The sequence below is a fragment of the Lithobates pipiens genome, unplaced genomic scaffold (genome assembly GCF_037356315.1).
Source record: "Lithobates pipiens isolate NorthernLeopardFrog02 unplaced genomic scaffold, aLitPip1_a1.2 Scaffold_3, whole genome shotgun sequence".
Taxonomy (NCBI): domain Eukaryota; kingdom Metazoa; phylum Chordata; class Amphibia; order Anura; family Ranidae; genus Lithobates; species Lithobates pipiens.
Genome location: NW_027507790.1, coordinates 87,365,053 through 87,384,181, shown reverse-complemented (window position 1 = coordinate 87,384,181; position 19,129 = coordinate 87,365,053). Strand labels below are relative to the sequence as shown.

At 41.2% G+C, this 19,129-nt stretch overlaps 1 protein-coding gene across 1 annotated transcript in view; it reads left to right on the top strand.

Moving 5' to 3' along the window:
- SH2B3 (SH2B adaptor protein 3) overlaps positions 1 to 19,129 on the top strand; it is a 198,726-nt gene that overhangs the window by 22,845 nt on the left and 156,752 nt on the right. Inside the window, exon 2 of the mRNA XM_077462019.1 lies at positions 18,703 to 18,744. The gene's annotated coding sequence lies outside the window, so the exon portion shown is untranslated. The remainder of the gene's footprint in view (positions 1 to 18,702; positions 18,745 to 19,129) is intronic.

The window sequence follows — 19,129 nt, the reverse complement described above, 5'->3', positions numbered from 1 at the left end:
CATTTCCTGTAGCCAGAAGTGACATCATCAATGTTACGTTACCAAAACAGGAAATTGTTTTTTTTTTCCAGAGACTGATTAATTTCAAACCTTTTTATGTATGTGATTACTTTACATTTTGTAGACATACATTAGTATAGATTTGCTGATCAGTCCTTGTGTTTTTTATTTGAAATGCTAAAGTCTTGCTGGTCTTCTTATCACTCTTCCCCATCGTCGAGGAGTTGGATGTAGCTTCAGGAGTTCTTAGGGTGGCTTCCTTCTGGTTCCTCTACGTCTTCTCTCTTTTCATAGCCTTTACCAAGGCTCTAGCATCTACTGCCGAAGGTAGTAATGCGGAGTTGGGGGGAGGAGGGTGGACCGCAATCTCGAGCAGAGGGTACCCCATAAGGACCAAATGGCTTGGATAGATACAAGTGGTTCTCAAAATCCTAGCTGTGAAGCAGAGACACCCCTAAAGGCTATAGTAGATACTACACTCGATCTTAGCCAAAGTGGTTATAAAGCCTAATGGAGTTCAGCTTTAACACCTTCAATGCTCCAGTGCTGGTCATTGCGGCTACCCATCACATGTGAGGCAGAGATAGTGGGAGTCTGCCAAAGGGTGGGCTTCATAATAGGTAGTATGTATTTGCATATTGGAAGAGAGTTGATTAATTATGCAGAACACTAGCAATGGAGCACTTAAGGACCGATTCAGACCATGGCGTCCTGGTGAATTTCAAAGAAAGTTTTAAAGTGTTACAAAACCTTTTATCTCCACCTAATTTGAATGCGAACACAAAGTTTGCATATTGTTTTATTTTCAAACTTTCGGTATCCACTGGTGCCATTCAAGGAGGCTTTCTTCCCTTCACTTCCTGCCTTCGGTTACGAGCAGTGCACATGTATTGCAGTCACATTACTGCTCTCCAGAAACTACAAATCTCATGAACGATTGCTCCTGCCTTTTGTGCTGTGCATGTATCCCCAGAGTTGTCTGGACAGCAGAAGGAGCCTGATGCAGAGATGTGTAGAGAACTGGACAGGGACACAGGGTGCTCTTTCCTGGTCACGATGTCACTCTGAAGCTCTTGATTTGCGGATTTGAGGAAGGGGCGCTTTCCTGGGATAATAAGTGTTAGTATTATCCCAGAAGCAAGCAGAGAAGGGTGACTACATTCACACATACAATAGGACCATTTAGATCAAACATAACCACCGTCATACCTGAAGTTGTAGCAGAGATTATAAATCCATTTTTTGATGATGTACAGTCAGATGCTGCAATTAAAAGATACAAAAATAACAATGGATTGTGGTCTTGTATTTTATGGCTATTGGGTTTGGTGACACTTCATCCCCCCTGTGTCCTCTTGTGTTAGATTGTTTTTATGTTTATCCTAAATTCACATACTCACCCACCAAATGATTCCAGGGTTGTCCTGCTGTGATCTGCTACTTGGCTGCCCCATATTGGACCCTGCACTGCCATCTTCATTTGTGACGCCATCAGGAGCCAGCTGTCTCTTCCGGTTTCTGGCAGCCAGCCTACTGATGATGCATGGCAGTTCTGTTCTCCTTCAGCTGCAGTGTGTGGAAGCACTTCACATATCCCAGGGGGCAATGGCCTCCTCACCCTGCATCTGATGTCATTGTCCCTGATCCCCCCTCACCTAAAATGTGAGCTATTTTACCTTGTGGAGGGGAAGGAGTGCGAGGGGGAAAGGTTTTTTTGAGTGAAGGTATATCTAGGCTAGTACATTTTAGCCTAGGCTGCAACAGAAGACTGCCTCTAGTGGCTTAATGGCCAATTCAATATAAAAACACAGGTAGAAAAAAACAAATGATAATATGTATATTTTACATATCAGTAAAATCTTTGCAGAATTTCTATGACAGATTCGCAGAAGTGAAGTCACTCCTACGTGGATTTTTTCTTACCATCCCAAGTCACTTAAAATTGTAGCTAGTGAAAAAGCACCTTGGGGTATAATGCTATGAAAACATATATATTATCTTTAGGCCGAATAATTTCATCCTGTATAATGCAAATAAAAATGTTCTAAGTTCCTTTTTGACACTTATCTCTTTAATACATATTCAGAAGTCACATTGCCTCGTTTTTGTCCTGAGTTGTATGTCTGTTCTTGCTTTAACTTGTACACTCAGCCTAGAGTGTATGACGTCTTTCAGGCATTACTCCCAACTGTTACGCTGCTCTGTGGAGACCTAGAACAGCCTCCGTCTGTGCTGAGTGCGGGAGGAAGCTTGGCTAGTGGCTGGAAGGATGCTGAGTCACTCGCTGGCTGGCAGTGACAGCTTCGATAGAAAGTCAAGCTGGGGGGCCCAGGAAAAGGGCAATAGTGTGGATATCCCATGTAGCACGTCCTCCCTTTACAACATCTCGTGCACATGGCCTGATTGTAGTACAATAAACATGCGTCACGTCAGCTATGTACAGTATTTCACAAAAGTGAGTACACCCCTCACATTTTTGTAACTACTTTATAATATATTTTCATGTGACAACACTGAAGAAATGACACTTTGCTACAATGTAAAGTAGTGAGTGTACAGCTTGTATATCAGTGTAAATTTGCTGTCCCCTCAAAATAACTCAACACACAGCCATTAATGTGTAAACTGCTGGCAACAAAAGTGAGTACACCCCTATGTGATAATGTCTAAATTGGGCCCAAAGTGTCAATATTTTTTGCGGCCACCATTATTTTCCAGCACCGCCTTAACCCTTTGGGGCATGGAGTTCATCAGAGCTTCACAGGTTGCCATTGGAGTCCTCTTCCCCTCCCCCATGATGACATCACGGAGCTGGTGGATGTTAGAGACCTTGCACTCCTCCACCTTCCGTTTCAGGATGCCCCACAGATGCTCAATAGGGTTTAGGTCTGGAGGTCAGTCCATCACCTTTACCCTCAGCTTCTTTTTTGCGTGTCTCCACAAGGTAATAAACATATCCTAAATGGATTGGTACAATCCAAATTGGCATAAAAGGTCAAATGGTAAAAATCTTGCAATATAAACACGGGGGGGACATCTAATATCTCAACGCGTTTTATGGCTTCTGCCACTCCTCAGAAGATGTAGGGTAGGTGTCTATAAAAAATATTCAGATTATTAAGGGTTGAAATTACATTATAGAATACATCTCTCTGTAGGGATAGGAGGGGAATGGTTACTCAATACTACTTACAGACATGCTTATGAGTCTGGGTGCAAGTGTGAAGACAGGCTGAGAAGGGTCATCAGCCCCGGGAGCTGAGGTGGAAAATCCTGACACACACCATTGGAAAACCAGTAGAAAACAGCAGTCACCAGGGATGAACCCCCATGGATTTTTGAAATGAATGTGATCCACATTAACGTAGCCATCTATAAAAATTGTATATAATATTTTGTGCACTATACATGAATATATGCAATGGAGTAGCTAATGAATGAAGGGAAATGTATTTGTGCTGGGATCAACCGTGGTAACAATCTATACCTAAATACGAGGCAGATATAGGTAATAAAGAGCGGCTGCCCCGTCTGATGACTGATGATCAAATGATTCATAGAGGTAATCAAGATACCATAGAGGTGATCAAGTAGCAGCAGAAGAGTCACAAAATACTAATCCATAGAATGAATCGAGCAGAGGAAAGGAGATCCCACCAATGCAGGTGCTTGGGTACAACTTTTTTTTCAGCTAGAAGAACAGTGATCATCATTGGCAGTGACATACAGTATTTAAATTTTACTCCAAATCTTGTACAGCTAGAAGTCAGAGGCCTTAAAAAATGTCTGAAATTACAAACAAAACGTTTTTTTTCCAAGTACTGCGTTTCTGGACTCCCTATAACATGACTCATTTTTATTTTTGTGTTCAAGTCCACTTTAGGGAGCATATTTTAACTTTTTTAGGATCAGTTTAAAAGAGGAAAAAAACTTGATAAATCTGAGATGTTCACCGACCTCTTTGTGTGGGCATGTTTTCTCTTTTCCTTTTGTTGAGTAAACAGCATTTCTGATTCAGGAACATTTAGTACAACACATTGGAACATCTCGATGAAACTATTAGCTATTACTTCATTTATCTATGAAGAAAGGGAAGTTGAGCTTTTGCTGCCTTTATGTTCCCTCCATCCCTTGGATGATTTTTTCAGTTTGTCATTAAACTTATTTTCACTTTCAACAAAAAAAGCCTGTGACGGGTATGAATAACAGGTACCTGAACAACAGGAATGAGTGGAATTTGGATGGGGGTTGACAAGCTTTGGCACTGTCAGTCAAACAGAGCCAGGGCATGGAAGTTGCTGCATGTATATATAGTGCCATCACTTTATACCTTTCCTCCAGTGTGCCCTCCCCCAGCAATGCAATATTCTCATTTCCCCATGCTGTTCTATTGTCATGGCTGACATCTTCTACTGGTCTTCTTCCAGGTCCACCATATCTCTACCACTGGGCAGCTACAAATAATGTGCATGCACAGGATTCACGTTGTCATTCCATCTTTTTTAACCAGATAATTTTTTATTGAAGTGGTTTTGTTCTTTTTTTCAACAATGCAGGTAGAAAAACTGAACAGAACCATAGTGCACCGAACATATAAATAACATAAAGATCTTTGGCGTAAAGTGACATTGACCTGAGGATCTCAATAGGGCTATACATGCCATTGACTGAGAGCAGTGATCGGGAGCTGGTCGGATGCTGGTTCTCCAGCATGCTCGTCTGACAGAAGCCAGCCAAATGGTAGAATAGATGAGTTTTTTTTTCTGCCAAAAAATATCTTCCTTCACTCCTCTTAAGCTCCATACACACGGGCCAAATATCAGATTATATCAATATCAAATATCAGATCAGATTTGTATTGAACCGGGGCTTAAGAGGAGTAAAACAAGATTTTTTTTGGGCTGAAAAAAAACTCATCTCTTCTACCTAAAAAAAAAATGACCTCCTTGAATATTTTTATTTTCAGACTTTAGTTCCACTTTAATAACTTACAAAGTAGTATGATAACGAGATGTGGTAGAGGTTGGTATAGGCTCAAAAGCTGCATAAAGCATTCTTATTAGAAGAATTCCATTCGGTGTTGTACCATCATGTGTCTGTTTTTGCTTTGCTGCTCGTATATTACTGTACAGATAAGGGGAATGTAAAAGTAGGTCAGTGTGGGGTCACCTATGGAATGAGAAGTATTTGAACATGATAATAGAGGACTTTTTTCCTGTATAAAACAGACATGTCTATTTAACTATTATTCTCTTTTCATTGCACTCAGGCTGAAAACTATATTTATCATTTTGCTCATTTTATTATTCATGCAACATGGAAATATTTTATAGTCCTTTGAATGTAAAGGCATTTGTCAGACATTACTTCCAAACATACAGTATGTCCTTGCAATAAAAAAAAAAAAAAAAAGAGGTTTTCATTATGTCATGCTACATTTTTATTTTATAAGGAATGTTGTTCAAAACAAAAACAAGCCTCCGAAAGCTGATGCTCTCAATGTAGTGATTTCAACAGTAGTGAAGCTGAATAAGGTGCAGCTTCATTGCCCTAGATGTAGCATAGTGTGCGCAGTTACCCCAAGTGCCACTTGCACATAATGCTTAGATTGTTTTGCCCATTTTCATCAGTTGATACTCTTGTTTCACACTATATAGCTGCAGAGACTGGTGGTTTTGAAAGGTTAAAAACTTTATGACCTTGAGTTAAGTTTAGAATTTAGAGATGTGGGTATAAGTAAAATGTTGTAATTGTGTCTGCAGTATACGTGACCAAATGGTTTCAGCGTACTCATTGCTATATAATAGGCTGCACATCTCACAAATGCTTCAGAGATTGCTATGTATGTAGGCACTTCCAGATCTACGCATTTACCAGCCAGGTGATCTGGGGGTGGGGGGTGGATCAGCAATATTCACTGCTGCTGATGCAGCTATTAGGCTCCATGCACACTGAAGCTCATAAACGCCCGTTTTTGGGAGTTTGGGCATTTTTTTTTTAACAGCCCATAAACTCCCCCCTATGTTATCCTATATGTCTATGCACACATGGACATTTTTGGATGTTTATCAGCAGTGGAGTTTATGGGCTGTTTTCTGAATGCCATAAATCGGGTTCGGAAGTCGTTTTTCTGACGAAAGAAAAAGCCAAATGCTGATCAAACGCTGATAAACGCCAATAAACGCTCAAAAACTTGGCTCACCAGCATTTTTTTACGTTTTCGATTCATTGAAAAAAAAACCTCTAAAAACTGCTAACGTCGAAACACGCTGAAAAATGCTATTGCAGAAATGTTAAAAAACGTGTGAAAGACTCACTGCAAAGCTACTGACGTATTTAGAACGTTATTTCAATGTCCAGTGTTCATAGAGCATTAGGTTGACAGCGGCATCGGCATGTAAACAAACTCCCAACTGCTATAGCAGCCTGGAGTTTGTTTACATTACTTTTCCTGACTGACAGTTTTTTTGTAGAAAATGATTCAGGTGGTTGTAAAGAAAAAAAACAAAACAGTCTGTGCTCAGTCAGCTTCAACAGAATGCAGAGGTGATATTAGGGGTCCAATAGACTCTTGATGTATCTTTAAATATAACCTGTCACCTGCAGTATGCTTTAACATAGACTCAGTTTTGCCAACCTACCAGATTGAAATTTACTGACACAACACCCAACATTTACTGGCACAGCCAAGCTTTTACTGGCATTTCCAAAAGTTACAAAATTACAGTTTTAAGTGCAAATTTCAGTATTTAGGCTACAAACAAGTACCCCGGGACCCAGGAACCCGGGACAGGTGAGTGTCCATTTATTAAAAGTCAGCAGCTGTAGTATTTATAGCTGCTGGCTTTTAATATTTTTTTTTTTGCCGAATCCCTCTTTAAGTAAGTAGCTCAGGGACAGGAATCAGGAGGGCAAGAAATTAGAATGGACAGCACACATACATGAAATTGAGTCTCACAGCACAGCAGCACAGATGATGATAACACCTCAATGACACGTCACATTCCCTCCTGACAGTCCCTCTCCTTATCAGATGGCCTCTTCAGTCCACTCCAGTCCAAACAGCACTGACAGTCCCGCTCCCAGCTTGCCTTGCACACATGAGGCTCCGGCTGCTCTGCTCCACTCCTTTGCACCATAACATTGCACATCACACTCAGGCACTGCCTCCGCCAGATGCCCAAACACACTGTAGCAAGCACTTGGATGGTCTTGGCCATAATTTTTATTGACAACCTTTAAATGTGTCTGGCAAAAAATTGGATAATATATTGTGTTTGTGTGCATTAAAATTACCTTGAGTGTATTTTTTACAGGAGCTCAATTATCCTGTGACATAGACAATTGCAACTGTCAGATCCCCTCCCCCAGCATAGCACACCGATCAGCGCTCTCAGCCATTGGCAGACTTTTTTCGGTCATGCCCCTTTGACAGGGGCTTCTGTCAGACCAGCTGCCTTACACACAGGCTGAATGTCGGCCGGTTTCTTTTGAACTGGCCAATGCCACCCAAAATTCAGGCCGTGTGTATGGCCTATTACGGAATGGGTTAGATTTTGCCTGCTGCTTCCATATCAAAGTATCACAGGAAAGCAAATGAGTGCAGCACCTATTTGCTTTACTTGATGTGGATGCATTATGGTTAGCTTGGGGTAGTCATGATCCAGTTTTGATGTTGCTGTTATTTAGCTGCATGCTCCTCCTGGTGAAGGATAGAAGAGTGTGCCTAGGTGGGTTGTGAGTATATGATACAATCAATGAGCTGATTATAAAAAACTCATGTTAAAAACATGGTCAGTTTTATTTTTTAACATCACTGCCTAGAAAAACAGCTTATGCTATGAAACCATACGTTCTCCACTGTTAATTATTGTTTTTCACATCTCCACGTGTATAAGATTGATTTTCTTTGATTATAGATCAGAGTACAGTAGTATGTATACAGTATATACATTTCGGTTTGAACTCTCAGCAGTACCTGAGATACTCTGCAAACATAAGTGTATGTCTCTGACTTTCCTGAAAGTAGTTCTAAACCCTTACCTATACACAGTGAGGTGACTGGACTGGACTCAGGTGATACACAGAGATGAAACAAATGACACTACATAAGTTGTACCTGTTTATCTGTCGTCTCCTTTCTACAGCCTTTCAAAGTCCAGAATTTATAAAGCATGTCTGAGCTGTGAAAAAAAAACAGGGGGCAGAGAGCTGAAATTACACTGTGCAGAGCTCAGTGAGAAGAGCTCTGATTGCTAACAGGAAAAGAGCTGAGGCTGTCAATCAGCTGTCACCTTTTTGCTGTTGGTGTCAGGAAAACTTGTCGGAAGTGACTCATATGAATAGCAGAAGAACGAAGCAACAGACAGAAATTACATTTGTGCTCTTAATTGAGACAAGTACAAAGTATAGAGGGATATGCTTTGTTCATATTTCATGTCTGAAGTTTACAACCTCTTTAAATTAAGAATTATACAAATAAAAGGTTACGTTGCTAAATATATACTGATGTACAATGCTTACTACCTAGAAGTCCTTGAACCAAAACAATCCACTGTATGTAATTCATAAATTAGAACTTATATGGCTTGTTACTTTCTGTACATACTCAAACGTCTACATTTTGGCCATATTCTTTTTGTTTGATCTATCCTAGGGAGGCACATTTGACACAAAGCAGAACAGTTTTCAAAACCCTTCAAATTCAGTCTGTTTGCATGGAAGATATGTTTGTATGGAAGATACATTGACTGTTATCAAGCAACTAACGCCCACGCTAACATATTCTGCCTGGTTGATGCAATATTGATGAAATAGGACCTCATGCAGGCGTTGCTGTGTACAGTATATTCAACTGCCTTTAATATAGCAGAATTTCCCTATACAGTGGAACCTTGGTTAATGAGTAACCCAGTTAATGAGCGTTTTGAAAGATGAGCAACTTTTTAAAAAAAATTCTAACTCTGTTTGCGAGTGTTGTCTCACAAAACGAGCAGAATTCAAGCTAGGTAGGTTGTGTCAGTGCTATTGAGCACAGCAAAGGAGCTCCTTGGCTGTACTCATCAACACTGGCCTAACCCCGTTTCTAAAACTGAAACAAGAAGTAAATCACAGTAAAGATCTAATTGGTATCTGCTTATCTGAGTCCATTTACGGACAGACAAAATTCCCAAGCCCTTTGGCTCCTAAAATGCATTTCCTTTTTTCCTTCTATGAACTAATTTTATCATTAAAAATGTTGTACTCTTAGCCTTTGTACACACGGTCGGAGATTCCGACGGAATGTGTCCTATCGGACCGTTTTTTCGGATAATCCGACTGTGTGTGGTATGCATCGGACTGTTTCCGTCGGATCCAATTTTCCAACTTGTTGGAAATATTTTCCGACAAACTGGTCCGATAGGACATACTCCGATCATGTGTAGAGAATTCCGATCGGACAAAGTGCCACGCATGCTCAGATCAAATTCCTACACCAAAGCTATTGGCTACTAGTGTGAACGTAGTCCCGTCGTAACGAAATAACGTCATCACGTTCTGAACGATCGGATTTTCCGACAACTTGGTCCGACCGCGTGTATGCAACAGTTTCGGACACAATCCGTCGGACAAAATCCAATGGATTTGGTTGGCAGAATGTCCGACCGTGTGTACAGGGGCTTAGACATTTGCTTGGAGATCCCATCATTGCACTGTATGTTTATATACTCTGGGTTTCCCCCCCTGTTCTAAGGGATGTCCCTATTTTGGAGAGTGCTGTGGAGCTGGAGCCGACGTGGCCAGTAATAATTTCAGTGACCCATTGAAAATCAGTATCCAGCACTTCATGTTTGCTTGTGTCTGGTGCTTACTTTGACTGTTCTAATGGAGACTTTAATGGTACTTAAATAGTTATAAATAGTTGTAATATAAATAATTGTAAATTACCCCATAACCATTCCCTGCAGAAAGCCATACTTCTGCTTTCTTAACAGATTTATGTTACGGTTCCGGTGTTAAAGGGCAGCTTTTTTTAAGATCTCCAAATGATACTCGAGATCCATTTTTACTACTTTAAAACCATTGTTATTTTATATAGTTAGTATTTGTTTTTATAGACATAGTAATTCTATACATACATATACATACATACATTTTAATATACTTATTTCCTGATTACATATGCAGGCTTTGCTTCCTGCTTACTACCGTTGCACAATATTTGCCTCACTGAGCCTTTTTTCACTACAAGTCCAAGAAACAGGATTTTGGTTATCTCTGATTGAAAAGAGTAGACTCTGCAGTCTTTGATAACATGACGTCTCCACAGTGCTCCTGGTATCATAGAGGATGCTTAGGATTTAGGTCACATGAGGGAACTAAGGAATAGTATTTTTTATTTCATGGTTTAACCCCTTGCCACCGAACGTAGGCAGATATGTGGTCTCGGCTTTAGGGGGTTATACCAGGATAACAGCTGCTCGGTTGTTATGCCGAAGGAGTGGGAGGGGACATCTCCCCCTCCCGCCCCCTTACGCCGTTCTTACCAGGAATCCCATCCCACTGGGAGACCCGATCCTCGATCTGCCACTTCCGGTGGCTAGAGACAGACTGCCACGAAAAAAAATATACAGTATTCAGAATCGTCTTTTTCAGTGATCTGAATACTTTGAAGTGCAAAGGAGGGATTCGGGGTCTTTTAGACCCTGATCCCTCCACAAAGAGTACCTGTCACATCCTATTACTGTCACAAGGGATGTTTACATTCCTTGTCACACCAATAAAAGTGATATTTTTTTTTTAAAACACGATGTAAAATTTTTTAAATAAATTAAATAATAATAAAAAAAAGTAAATTGCCCCTGTCCCCACAAGCTCGTGTAAATGGTGTTCAAATCACACATTGCCGTGATCGTCTGAGCGAGAGCAATAATTCTAGCACTAGACCTCCTCTGTGTTTCAAAGATGGTAACCGTTATTTTTTTTTAAAATGTCGCCTATGGAGATTTTTAGGTACTGTCGTTTGTTGCCATTCCATGAGTGTGCACAATTTTAAAGCGTGATATATTTGCTATCTATTTACTTGCCGTAACATCATCTTTCACATTATACAAAAAAAATGTTTAATTCAAAGAAAGTGTCTTTTTCCCCAAAACGTTGCGTTTAAAAGATTGCTGCACAAATACTGTGTGACATTAAATATTGCAACAATCGCCATTTTATTCTCTAGATTCTCTGCTAAAAAAAATATACATAATGTTTGGGGGTTATAAGTAATTTCCTAGCAAAAAATACAGACTTTTTTACTAAAAATAATAATGCAGTTTGGTAATGTTGATACGTTCTTTGTTGATTTGATATGAACTGGTCCACTTTAAATATTTTTTGCATATAACTGAACAGATTTAAAATGGTTCCATTACATTATTTAACATTGAAAAAATGTAACGTTTGTAGCAATTTGTCTATTTGTGAAACCAAGTCATTGAGGCTGGGTTCACAATGATGCGATGTTATACATTGCATGTGATTGGTACCGCACTGCTTACAGATTGTATGGCTGAATTCACATCGCATTCACACCAAAATGGTCCAGGTCCCTTTTTTTGGTCCGCACTGGAATCAGATCACATGGGTGTTCACACCCATGCAATCCGATTCCTGCACCTTTTGAGAGTTCGCACTACCATATGCAAACCAACTGGGGCTGTCTTTAACTTTCTGTTGACACCCGCAGTGGTTCGCATAGGGCTGTGTGAACTGCCGGCGAGTCTATGTGGTGCGGGAAACGGCACTGGAATTGCGCTGGTTCCCACATTGCACTAGTGTCAACATGCTATTAAGGACGACTCATACTACCACAAGAGCTATCCAAAACCAATGCAGTTTTCAAGAACAAATATGTTGCCTAAATGTGCAGCCTGCAGTGCAGTTTTGGAGAATATATATAAATGTAATTGGGTTGAAAGCCAGGATGGGTGCTTATATCTTTAGATGTGAATATTTAGCCAAATGTTTGTGCCCATTAAAAGATCCAGAAGTTTGACATAAATCCGGATGCTCCATTACTTTATTCAAGTACTTGGCACCTTGTCACCAGCATCCAGCTAGGTATAACATGTCTGCTTTGTGCTCTGTCAGGCTGCAAGTCCAAGCTTCATCGTCGGATGTTGCTAATAAATATAATAGCAGGTTGGGAATCATGGGGCATATTGTTACCGGAGACTAACATGAAACTTTTATCTCAGTATACTGTCTTAAAGAAGAAAATTGCTGACATGCGCACTAGAGCAGCATTCTCAATCTGTAAGGTAGATATTGCATGACAAAGTCTTTTATAAACCTTAATGAAAACATTTTATGAATTATCGTACTTTATGCTTCAGCTCTGATAAAATTGGTGCATTTAGTAACACATAAGAAAAGCATTAAATGTATTATCTGTACATAAGTTAGAAGGCTGGCCGTAGGCATTTTTAGGAGGAGTCTGGGGGGTATATATCCCTCCTCCTCTGGCTATTCCCCGTTGGCTCGTCTTCATGGTTCTGACCTACCGTATATACTCGAGTATAGGCCGACCCGAATATAAGCCGAGGCCCCCAATTTACCCCCAAAAAAACTGGCAAACTTATTGACTCGTGTATAAGCCGAGGGTAAGACATGCCTGTCCATCCCTGTGTGTGTGTCCGTCCATCCCTGTGTGTCCGTCCATCCCTGTGTGTCCGTCCATCCCTGTGTGTCCGTCCATCCCTGTGTGTGTGTGTCTCCATCCATCCATCCATCCCTGTGTGTGTGTGTATCCGTGTGTGTGTGTGTGTGTGTGTGTGTGTGTGTGTGTGTGTGTGTGTGTGTGTGTGTGTGTGTGTGTGTGTGTGTGTGTCCAGCCTACCTGTGTCCTGAGCCTTTGTCCCGAGCCTCCGTCCCGTGCCGAGCCTCCTTGCCTCCGTGCCTCGCCGCCGTGCCTCGCCGCCGTGCCTTGCCTCCGGTCCCGTCCCGTCCCGTCCCGTGCCGTGCCGTCCTGTGCCTTGCCTCCGTCCCGTGCCCTCTTCGTTCGTCGGCGGCCATTGTAAAATTCAAAAGCTGCGCCGCCGCCTTCGCCTGTGATAGGCGGAACACTGAATTTCCCAGCAGCCTGTGTTCCGCCTATCACAGACGTCGTATCATCCTCGTCCGTAGTACGAGGATGATACGAAGTCCGTGATAGGCGGAACACAGGCTGCTGGGAAATTCAGTGTTCCGCCTATCACAGGCGAAGGGGGAGCCGGAGGCGCGGCTTTTGAATCAGAATGGCCGCTGTCTGTCTGCTCGACACGCTGATCGAGCGGGCAGACAGCGATGACTCGAGTATAAGCCGAGGGGGGCACTTTCAGCCTCAAAAAAGAGGCTGAAAATCTCGGCTTATACTCGAGTATATACGGTACCCGTTTCCCCTAAATCTTCATCTTTACATATACGCTTCATTACACTTTTTATATTCATACATTCAGGGTATGCCCTCTTTTAGGTGTACTGACCTGCTAGGCCAAGGCACACCTCAGGTCTTGGTAGTTAGGGTTATCAAGATTTTAGATTTTAGGTATAATTCTTGATTTTAAAAACATTTACTTAGGTTTCTTACTACTACCACATGAAATTTCAGAGTGTGGTATGAATACATAATTGTAAGGTTTCCCGTTTACAAAGTAGACTTAAAAGGGAACGTCACCCTAAAAGGGAAGTTCCGCTTTATGCCTTTCTCTTCTACTTTTGGCAATGGTGCTGGTTCCTGGTTTTGACAGGTATTTTCTCCCACTTCCTGTCAGATCGCCACAGCGATTCCACCGGAAGTTCCCCGCCCTTCTTACACAACTATTTGGAACATGTCATAGGCCCGAGAAGGGTGCAGGACCATGGACAAAGCGCAGCTCAGCTTATGCATGGGCAGTGTGAAGCCACAAGGATTCACAGCTGGCTTCCCACAGAAACCATGCCAATGCCTGGGACCCAAAGACCAGCAAAGAACCATCATGAGTGAGGATGGTGCTGGATCCTGGAACAGGTGGGTATCCTTTTTTTAAATGTCAGCAGATACAATATTACAATTAAAATATACTTTTAATTTTTCTCAAACAGACTGAAGTTCCTCTTTAAATGGGGTTGATCTACTAAAGGTAAATAGACTGATTACTTTGCAAGAGAGTTTCCTCCTTGGGGTTAGTGTAGCTTTCCAGTGGCACCTCCACAGGAGGGCAAATACAGGTGTTTGTAAATGTATATTTTAGCCTTAATTTTATGTAATGTGGGATCAACACTAATGTGGATGATTAATGTGGATGATTACCATGATTGGTCCTCATCATCAGTCACTATATAAAAGTAAAAATGTGTTCCTTGAAAGAGACCAGTGATCTGGAGTGTTTCCTGAAATAGACCAGTGATTTGGAGTGCTCCCTAAATCAGACCAGTGATCTGGAGTGTTCCCTGAAATAGACCAGTGATCTGGAGTGTTCCCTGAAATAGACCTGTGATCTGGGGTGTTCCCTGAATCAGACCAGTGATCTGAAGTATTCCCAGAAATAGACTAGTGATCTAGAGTGTTTCCTGAAATAGACCAGTGATCTGGAGTGTTTCCTGAAATAGACCAGTGATTTGGAGTGTTCCTTAAATCAGACCAGTGATCTGGAGTGTTCCCCTGAAATAGACCAGTGATCTGGAGTGTTCCCTGAAATAGACCTGTGATCTGGAGTGTTCCCCGAATCAGACCAGTGATCTAGAGTGTTCCCTGAAATACACCAGTGATCTGGAGTGTTCCCTGAAATAGACCAGTGATCTGGAGTTTTCCTTGAAATAAACCAGTGATCTGAAGTGTTCCCCGAATCAGACCAGTGATCTAGAGTGTTCCCTGAAATACACCAGTGATCTGGAGTGTTCCCTGAAATAGACCAGTGATCTGGAGTGTTCCTTGAAATAGACCAGTGATCTGGATTTTTCACTAAATCAGACTAGTGATCTGGAGTGTTCCCTGAAATAGACAAGTGATCCAGGGTGTTCCCTGAAATAAACCAGTGAGCTGGCGTGTTCCTTGAAATAGACCAGTGATCTGAAGTGTTCCCTGAAATAGACTAGTGATCTAGAGTGTTTCCTGAAATAGACCAGTGGTCTGAAGTGTTCCCTGAAATAGACTAGTGATCTAGAGTGTTTCTTGAAACAGATCAGTGATCTGGAGTGTTCCCTGAAATAGACAAGTGATCTAGAGTGTTTCCTGAAACAGATCAGTGATCTGGAGTGTTCACTAAAATAGACCAGTGATCTGGAGTTTTCACTGAATCAGACCAGTGATCTAGAGTGTGCCCTGAAATAGACCAGTGATCCAGGGTTTTCCCTGAAATAGACCAGTGATCCAGGGTTTTCCCTGAAATAGACCAGTGATCCAGGGTTTTCCCTGAAATAGACCAGTGATCCAGGGTTTTCCCTGAAATAGACCAGTGATCCAGGGTGTTCCCTGAAATAGACCTGTGATCTGGAGTGTTCCCTGAAACAGATCAGTGATCTGAAGTGTTCCCTGAAATAGACCAGTGATCTGAAGTGTTCCCTGAAACAGACCAGTGATCTGGAGGGTTCCCTGGAATAGACTAGTGATCTGGAGTGTTCCCTGAAATTGACCAGTGATCTGGAGGGTTCCCTGGAATAGACTAGTGATCTGGAGTGTTCCCTGAAATTGACCAGTGATCTGGGGTGTTCCCTGGAATAGACTAGTGATCTGGAGTGTTCCCTGAAATTGACCAGTGATCTGGGGTGTTCCCTGGAATAGACTAGTGATCTGGAGTGTTCCCTGAAATTGACCAGTGATCTGGAGGGTTCCCTGGAATAGACCAGTGATCTGGAGTGTTCCTTGAAGTAGACCAGTGATCTGAAGTGTTCCCTGAAAATAGACCAGTGATCTGGATTGTTCCTTGAAATAGACCAGTGAACTGAAGTGTTCCCTGAAACAGACCAGTAATCTGGAGGGTTCCCTGAAATAGACTAGTGATCTGGAGTGGCATGTCGTTAGAAATGCTATAAATATGGCGGACATTGCAGTAACTTTGGAAAATCCATAAGTTGATAAATATTTGCGAAGATTTATTGTTTGTAAAAATGCATGGTTAAATCTGAATGGTGAATTTGTTTTGCGAACATGAAAATGATGGCAAAAAATTATGGAGTGATCTGTTTTGAAATATAATCCTATGTTTGATACCTAGAACTCCTAGCAAGCATTACAGTAGCCAAGAGTTCAAGTGGATATCTGTAATTTGTATGTAAAAAGTAACACGGTTGCCTACATGACTTACCGTCTTTCTTCAGTACCGTGAGTCACTAACCAAGAACAAGTATGCAAATCAAGAAAGTCAGACCATTGATTCAAACTATTAAAGGAAGAGGGCCAATGAGACTGTCAGTTATCTGGAATTTTCAGAGGGAAAGGAGTTGGTAGTATCCATGTTCTATAATAAGAGGTTTTCTTTAAATGTTAAATTGTGCAAAATATAGCACTCATACATTCTTATATATTGAGACCGCCAAGCCTCATTGATCAGTATTTCTGAAATAAAATTGATCTGCGCTGCCCCAGAGGATCTGTTTAAAAATTCACATTCTTCACATTTCTTTAACTGTCTTTTCCACCATAGATTTGAATCTTACCGATAGCCATAGCCATTTGAATCTGAATGATATAGCCTTAATAGGCTTTTCAAACTTCAACAAATGATGTGTTGTGGTAATAATAGTGTCTGCGAAGGATGACTTTCAGAGTGCATGTGGTGTACAACCAAAAGAACAAGTTAAAAAAATATGAAAGATTGGCTTTTGGAATTACATGGCAGAGAGAGCATACCTTTAAAAAAAGTATAGAGATAGATACGGGATTGCTATGGTGCATAGATGTGTCGCAGAATCACAACGTTATTGTACAATTTGTTTAAATACCCTTTTCTATAGTTTTATGTGTTTATGTTTCCTTCTAGTTCGGCCTACTTTTTACCTTATGTAGATTATATGAGCTGAAAGGTATAGTTGCGAAACAGTGAAATTAGACTGACTTTTGTTAGCATTTCTGTGCAGTACTAATCTTTTTTTTTTAAAGTGGTAGTAAAGTCTTGTTGAAAAAGGATAAAACGGTCCCCTCTGCAAGTTAAGGCTATGATGTACTAGTATGCACTGCATACTAGCACATTATGACAGACATACCTACAACTGGAGCCCTCCTGCACTGGGCTGTCATGGCTCTCCCTGGTCTCTGTTGCTTCCATCTTCACCCGCTCTTTGTTCCAGGTTTCATATCTTCGACCACTGCGATCTCATTGCCATGCATGCATACTGGAGTCACATTGCCACGCCACATAGGGCGGGCAGAAAATGTGGTCTGAGCTGTGCATGTTTGGCTCGGATCACATTATCGATGACAGGCAGGGGGGACATTTATGTCTCTTCTGTTATAAAAACCCTGCCTGTCAGTGGTTTTTATAATTCTTGACTTTACTACACTTTAAAGTCCAACTCTGAAAAAACAAATCCTTTAGGGGTGTAAATTGTAAGGGTTAAACACTTGTTAATGCTGGCCATACATGGATCGAAGTTCGGCTGGGTGAATTTCGATTCATGTGTGCCTACTACCATTGATCAGAAGTTAATCTACCAATCGACTTCTGTTCAACTGCCCTTTCAGATAAAAGTCACTCAATCAGCAGCTGCAGCCAATGTCTGCAGCGCTGATCTGTATATTCTGACAACAGGGAAGTCTCCCCACTGTTTGGATGGAGAAATCTGTTTAGTTTTTTTCATTCAGCCAGTGAGCTGAAAAAAAACTGAACCGTGTATGGCAAGCTTTGGTCTTGAGGGTGGCAGAAGAGGTTATATTAATGACCTTTTCCTTGCTCCAGCAGGCTCCATTTGACCAGTCTGTTGCAGCTTAGTGTCTAAGCTTCTCCTGGCTGGGGTTATACTCCTACTTCCTCCATGTACACTACAGGTATAAAAGCCATGCATTTTACATAATAGCACCAAGGCTATGCCTACACTGGAGCTTTTCAGAGGGAGAGCACCAGAGCCAGCTGGAGTCAGGTAAGTAATACAGCCTCTTCTGCAACCCTTAGACTTAGTGAGCATTTAACCCTTGCACCTGGGGAGGCTACTGCAAGTTTTCTTTTATGTGTGTCTTTGGGCTTTAAGGTGAAGGGGTAAAAATGAATTGTGGATTTTGTTCTTTTACTTACTGTGGGTCAGAGACTTTACACTAGCTGTCACTGAACAGGTCAAATCCAATTGCAGCAAAACCAGTTCTGGAGGAGTTTTTTCAGAAGAAACTTTTTTTTTCTCTGTTTGCAGTACTAGATGGGATCCAAAGGAGAAGTCTCGGATTAGGACTGAATATAAAAACAAGCCCACAGAATCCTTGACTTGGACACACTACATAATATTAGTACTTGAAAGGTCATGGCCATTTTTTCAGTTTGGCATAAGGCCCAAGTATCCACCCACACCATACATAGTTCATTAAAACATCAATCTATGCTTTGTATACAGCAGTATAAAAAAAGTCAAGGCTTCAGACATCTCAGGAAAATATAGACGCAAACACCTATGTAATGCTAATCGTTATTAGAAAATACAATATTCTTTAGTCTGTGGTTTGTTTATTCTGTACCTGTATGTTTGTCCACACTGCATATTGATGCTCTTTTTTTGTATTGTATTTTGCAGGTTGGAAAACTATGATAACATTGCACAGTGGAGCGATAGCATGTATGTACATCATACTTTATTAGTGTATTTAAAGTAAATTAACAGATCTGTTTATATCTAAGACTATATATTTTTAACAACTTTTTTATGGTGTTGGGAGAACTGCTTATATGCAAATTAACTGGTTTCCTCAACCAGACACGCAGAACAATTTGTTGCCTGAGCTTGACCTGCGTTACGTTGTTGACCTTCGGTTGGTGTCCAGCCTCACCACCTATGATATAGAGCTATGATATATGAGGAGGGGTCGTGCCTACACAAAGTTCATAAATTTGTTACTTTGTTCTCTTGTCTATGACTGTCTGGAACATAAGGATCCCTTTTGTCAAACATTCACTGGTGGTGAATCATCTACTGTCATTTAAAACACATGCTCCAGGAAGAT